This window comes from Triticum dicoccoides, chromosome 1B (assembly GCF_002162155.2).
Source record: "Triticum dicoccoides isolate Atlit2015 ecotype Zavitan chromosome 1B, WEW_v2.0, whole genome shotgun sequence".
Classification (NCBI taxonomy): domain Eukaryota; kingdom Viridiplantae; phylum Streptophyta; class Magnoliopsida; order Poales; family Poaceae; genus Triticum; species Triticum dicoccoides.
Window position 1 is genome coordinate 609,206,551 of NC_041381.1, and position 7,227 is coordinate 609,213,777.

Below are 7,227 nucleotides of genomic sequence, written 5' to 3' on the forward strand. Positions count from 1 at the left end.
ATCTTGCGTATTTTAGAGTATCCACTTTCACTTGTCTATGAACTGTACAGGCAACCCAGAAGTCCTTTACCGCGGACACGGCTATTCGAATAGATAATGTTAACCCTACAGGGGTGTACTTCTTCACACACGCTCTCACCACTTACCGCCGTTTACACGACATGTACTCGGCAACCTTCAAGCGGAAGCCCAGCGAGGGTGTCGGCCACGACCTGACTAACCACACAAGTCTCTCGTCCAGGTTTATCGCCTATTCGGGTTCCATCCGCAAGGAGATCCGGCCGGGGTGTCGCTCACAGCCCCAAACGATGTGAGCAGGGTTCCCAAGCCCACCATCCGGGTGCCACTTGGTACACCGTGCCACTGTGCCTAGTCTGTCCCAAGCCCACCTGTACCGGGTGCCACTTGGTAGACTACTAACACTACCTACAAACACCAGAAACTAGTTGCAACTCCCGGACAGAGATCATGTTGATTAATAAGTCGAGAGGGGTCGAGTTACCGGAACCCAATGTGTGGTAGTAACCGTTCATGGATCACAAACACAGAACTCAGTTCCTGAGGACGGTTTCAATGAGACAACCCACCATGTACTCCTACATGGCCTCTCACCGGTACCTTTACGAAATCGTGTTCACACACTTAGCTCACACAAAGTAGGACATGTTTACACACCTCCGATTCATTCCCGATGAATCAGACCTGACTCAACTCTAAGCAGTAGCAGGCATCACAAACAAGCATGAATGAGTAGGCACAACAAGGCTCAACCAACTCCTACTCATGCTAGTGGGTTTCATCTATTTACTGTGGCAATGACAGGTCATGCAAAGGATAAAGGGGTTCAGCTACCGCAGCAAGTAACCGATGAATCGGTGTTGTCCTAATGCAGTAAAAGAGAGCAGGAGCAAGAGAGTGGGATTTTATCGGAATGAACAAGGAGGTTTTGCTTGCCTGGCACTTCTGAAGATAGTATAGTTCTTCATCGGTGTCATCGATCACATCGTTGGTACACGTCTACTGAGAGGGAACAAACACCGGCAACAGAGAAAGAACACAATCAATGCAATGCAACAATATGATGCATGACTGTGACATGGCAATATGCTGTGGTTTGAGCTAATGCAACTAGCAGCAAGTTAAATGGAGTTGGTTTGAATCCAAGATTCAAATTCAAACTCCATATGTCAGGGTTTAAATGACATTATATGATTTGTGCTAAACAGCAGCTATAAGTTGTTCTAACATGCATGAAAATGGTACAGATGGATAGATTGGATTTTTCTGATCATTTTTCATATATAATTTATCTCATTTGGAGTTACAGTTGAATTTCTATGATTTTTTACAAGTTTAAGCCTTTTCCTGGAATTTCCTGAATTAAATAAATCCAGAAAAGGTTATCTGCGTCAGCATGATGTCGGGGTGATGTCAGCAGGTCACGGGCGCCAGCCCAGGTCAAACCTGACGGCTGGGACCCACATGTCAGTGTAACAACTAACTAACAGGGTTAGTTAGTGTTAAGTTAGCACTAATCTAGGTTAGTTAGGGCCTGGCCCACTTGTTAGTGAGACAACTAATTAACTAAGTTAATCACCTAAACTAAACAGGGGCAATTAGCACTAATTATAACCCTACACTAATCAGTCGAAGGCTGGCCCCACATGTCATGGACACAGGAGGGGTCCCGCCGTAGTCAAAGTGCGTCAAACCCACCGGCGTCATGACGCCGGCGAGGCCCGAGACGGCGGCCCGGTTCGAAAATGCAGCACAGGCGACGAAACGAGCGGCGGTTTGGCTTTGCGAGAAGCTGGTGCTCGTCCGCATCCAACGGAGCCATCAGCTCGCGCCGGAGTTGACTAAATCAACGACGGCGACAACTTTTGCGGCGGCCGGAGTTCGTGCAATCACGGGATAGACGCGGGGATCTGTTTTCGGACGAGCTAGTGGGTTTGGTAGGCTCCTGGGAGCACGAGGAGTGCGGTGGTGTGCTTCGCTGCAAGCTGCATTGGCTGTAGCCACGGCGGCGACCTGGCTGTGCGGCGGCGACCTTCGGGCACTATGGCGTTAGCGTTAGAGGACGTGTGGGGCGACGGGGACAGGGGCAAAACGAAGAGGGGCTCACCCCGGGTCGGTTGGAGGCGTCAGCGAGCTCGGGGAGGCACCGGAGGCAGCAAATCGACAGCGATGATCTCCGGTGGCCGACGAGGGGAACGGCGGTGCTTGCAGCGTCCAGGGGCTTCCGGCGTCGGGCGGCTCGGTGAGGAGGAAGAGAGGGACGAGGCGGAGCTCGTGGCCGCGTCGGTGAGGCATGGGGTTGGCTGCGGCTGCGGCTATGGCGAACGGCGGCAGTGGCATTCGGTGGTGAGTAGGAGAGAGAGCAGAGGAGGGGGAGGAGCACGGGGAGAGTCAGAGGGGCCTGAGGGGGTGCGTGGCGCTGCTGAAGACGTCCAGGGGGGAGGAGGCAGCCAGGCAGGGAGGAGCTGGCCTCCTCGGCCGCGCGCATGCGAGCACGCAGCTGCTCCTACTGGCAGGAGGAAGACAACAGGAGGGAGAGTGGTGGTGGGTTGGGCCAGATGACTGGGCCGCCAGCTGGGCCGGCCAGGTGGGCTGCACGGGTGAGGCCAGGTACTAACTCTCTCTCTCTCTCTCTTTTATTACATTTATTTTTTGTTTTCTATTTTTCTGTAAGTTTGTGTATTTATTAAAAATAGTTAGACACCTTTAAAAAATCCTGAAAATAATCATAGGCTCTTTTTAGATTAATTCAAACAGCCCACACTTATTTCCAAAATTATTTGAGCATTTAAAATATTTAATAGCATTTAAATGCCCAAATGCAAATACCATATGATTTAATTCAAAAATCCGGAATGGCCTAAAAATATGTGCATCATTTTTGGCAGAGGTTTTCACCTTTACCAGAAATCATGAACATTTTCAGAGGGCATTTTGGGTTTATTGAAAAAGATTTTATTTTGACCCTAGTTGAATTCATTAGCTGCTAGGGTTTATCAGCCCCCATTTCAAGTTTCATAAAATTTAAACATCATGCATGGATGCTAAAGCAAAAACAAGCAAGGCCTGAACTGGGGATGTGACACCATTATTGTTAATTATATCTTTTCATTGAAGTGGCCATGTTATATGCAAATTCTTCAATAGTGTTTGCTCATGTTATATCTTTTCATTGAAGTTGTTCGATTGTGCCCAAGTGGCTTTGTTGTTTCCAGGGAATGATGCTGAGTGGCCTATGTTTTGCCAGAATGTTGATTCATTTCTGTTCCGGCAAATTTCAGGTTCTCGATTTGTCCACTTTTTAGCAAAGGTCATGCCGAAATTTTCCGTGAATTTCGGCATGACTTGTGCTACAAACTAGGACATATCGAGTGCCCGGGATTTGCCGCACCAGGAAGGAGTCAACATTCCTGCAAAACAATAGTCCTTTTTTATGTCATTATTCATTTTATTAGGTCTAGAATTAATTGACTAGATTTAATCATAGGAAACATGGCTAGCAACGATGAAGGACAGGGTTCTGGTGATTGCGACGACGTCTACCGGGCGGCAGACGAATATTTTGGCCTTACCGACGATCAACCGATGTTGTTGCTGGTCCCACTGGGTGGCATCGGGGACTGAGACCGACACGCAGACCGGTGCTGAGACTGAGACCGACGCTGAGATTCAAACCGGCATTGAGACCGGCGCTGAGACCGATGCTGCCTCGGGGAGCGGAGCCGGTGTAGAACCGAAAGCAAAGAGGCAACGGGTTCCTAACAAACTCAGAACTACTAGACTGGTGGTCACGGAGGTGGACGACGACAATTTTGAGCCAAAGGCGCCTGAGGAAGCGCGCGCGTGCTACGGCAATCAAATAGGCTGCATCATACGGACAACCGCCACCATCAACGATGAGAAACTACAGAAGATAGAAAATATGAGGAGATCCCTCCTAAAGAAGTTTCACAAGATATTCTTGTTCCCAGGCCGGAATGAGAAGAATTATGAAGATCCAGACGATGACCCGGCAATGAAGAAGATAAACAAACACGCCATGACCAAGTTTAGCGACGCGTTGGCCGCCTGGAAAAATTGAGTGAAAGCAAAGATCAACGACGGGGAACCCTACTCCGAGATTGTAAAGGATAATCCGACAATCACGGAAGAGCAGTTTCAAATATTCAAGGAGGCTTGCGAGGCCGAAGCTTCCAAAAAAAGTCTAAGTACATGAAGGGGCTTCAAAAGAGGAACATTGGGAGCCACCACCTCGGAAGCCGTGGTTACGGCGGAAAGAGGTCCAAATGGGCCAAGGAGGATGCGGAAGCCGCGAGTTTGGGCATCCCAGACCCCTTGGCGGATTTCACCATCCCGCAGGAGTGTGACGTCCTGAGGGCCCGGCACCATTGGGACCTAGTGAAGAAGGTTTACGAGACAACACCGATCATTACGGAGTTCATGAGACTGCTGGTAATTTTAGTTTCTGATCAATTCGACTACACACGTTAGTCATATTTGTAAATGATCCTTGTGCCTTTTGCAGAGAGAGCAGCACCGGATTGCGGCTGAAAGCGACTCGCCGTCTGAGGCATTGGCGAGGCCCAAGTGGGACACTCCATTCAACCCGGCGTTGAACATATTGAAACGACAACCGGTGGATACTTGACCGTCGTATGGACGCGTGCACGGTGTCGGAGACGGCGCCACATGGAAGAAGTACTACCGTGAGACCACGGAGGAGAGAAAGGAAAGACGGAGGTTAACTGAAGAAAACATCGACAAGAAGGTTGAGATTGCGGTTGAGAAGAAATCATCTCAGACAGTCGCAACAGCGGTAGCTGCCACAAAACAGGTGGTTGCAGATTTGTCTACTTCCTTGGTGACGGGCGTTATCACTTGGACAAGGAAAAATCCAGAAAAAAATGCAGAGGACTTTCCCCTTGCTGACTTCTTGGGAGCACCGGCTCCCGCACCGGCTCCCGCACCTGCTCCTGCACCGGCTACCGCACCGGCTACCGCACCGGACGTGCTCGGTGGTGCTTCGTCTTTGGATGAGCTCGACGCCCTCACGGTATCTGTCACACCGGCCCCCTTCAATATAAATGTATAATCTCTCGTTTTCGTTGCCTTTTGGATGTCTCATGTCGCAGACTTTTCTTTGCAGGCCGACGAAACCCCGTGCACCATATTGTACACCATCGGCGACCAGAAGATGGACTAGGGGAAGGCGGCGATAATGAAGCCGAAGGAACCATTGTTCCTCAGCCGGCCGATCCCCCCGAACGTATTCAAGGTTTCCATGGCCAGTGTCGAACCGGGCCACGAGAATTTGCCTCCTCCAACACTACAGGTGGATGACGAGGAGACACCGCGGCGGCTTGGTGATTGTTGCAATGGGTGGGTCCTGTTGTGGCCAAAGAGTCTGCTTCGTCTGGAGGCGGCCGGGAGCACACCCACGAGCACGTAGCCTCAACAAGGTATGAACATCAACTCCCCACCTACCCAATTAGCGTCGGGTGTCGGGTTGGGTGATAGCGGACGGGGTAAGGAGGAGGCTCCATTAGTCGCTGATGACGTCGCCATGGATGAGGATGAGGATGACGATGGCGCTGAACAGTATGTCTATACTGGCGCCTCCTCAGGGTGTGAGCATCATGAGTCGGTGCCTGAATTACCGTCTCAACGTATTATTGACGACCTTTCGGTAGTAAAGAAATCTAGGAAGAGAGCGAGGAAAGGCAAAAAAGTTGATTCTATGATCCAGCAGCCTCGGCTTCAGGACTGTATAGATATCCCCGATGCGGATAAATGGCATATCCCCGGTCAACCAATCCTACCTGCAACAGCGCTACGGGCCAGATTCGGCGATCTAAGGAGACTTCATGATGATATGCTGCGGGTAGAGAAAGGCCTCATCGCCTCGAAAGATCCAGGATACCCACTCTACGTGGTTAACGTTCCGCGGCAAATGTCGTACGTCGACAGCTTCCCTGCGGATAAGTTCTTCCTCCGATTCGATTACATATTCGACATGTTTCACGTGAAGAAGCTGGATTTTACGTTTGTCCGCCTTTATGCCTTGCACATGAACTACATCATTGGGGTTGAGCAGATACGTCATATCTGTGTCGCTAACCCGTACTACATGCACGAGAGCTTCTTGGGAGTCAGTGCAGAGCAGCGTGAATATGCGAGGGATTACATCGTCAGTTTCATGCTTGCCAATAAGGACAAGGAGGCGATTATCGTGCCTTATCATCCCGTGTAAGTCATCCGCGCTGCTATCCTTCCTTCGATTTCAATAATTCATTTGCACGGTGGAGGCTAATTAATTTGAGGTGTACTTATTTTGCGCAGCGGCGGGCGCGCCGTCCTCATCATCCTCTACCCCCGATTCTCCCACGCTCTTTACTTGGACTCGTCGAAGAACATTCACAAAAAGGATTACACCCACATCAAAGATGTTCTCGACAGTGCTATGTTTTACTACCAAGCAAGGGGTGGAGAGGTTAGGGACAAGAAGAGAAGGGGCGGCAGGGCCGCCTTCAGCCATAAGACCGACTTCTGCTGCATCCAGCAACCGAACGATTCTCTTAATGATGGATTCTATGTCCTACACCACATGCTGGAGTACAGACGGGATCACCAGAACCTTCACATGTCACCAAGATCTGGCGATGCCCATATTCTGCAATGGGCAAAGGACATAGGAGATATCGAGGATCATCGACTTCGAGCTGAGTTCTATAACATCCAGCGCGAACTTGCCCAAATCATCACGAAAGAGGTTGTCGGAAAAATAGGGATGTTCTACGGAGAAGGACAAATGTCGCGGGAAGACGTCCGAACATGGATAGCCTCTCAGCGTCTCGACATGAAGCCTTTCACTAAGCTCGGGGACTATCTCCCTGACCTCGATGGATGGCACGGCATGTTGGAGTGATTGTCGATATATGACAATGTGTCTGTTTAGTCCATACTTTCTGTATGACAAAACTTTGAGTTATGCGTAGTGAAACTTTATTTGTGATGTAATTAAACCGTCCTCCTCCTCGACTAGCGAAGATCACTCTAGTTAGGGCATTTTGGGTACGATGAACTTTGTTATTTATGCTTATGATATGTTGTTTCTATTTTTGTCAAGTCTGTCTCTTTCTGTTGCTCAACTATATATGTTGCATATCATCGACTCATGTGATGATGCAGGTGCATAGATCATCGATGGCG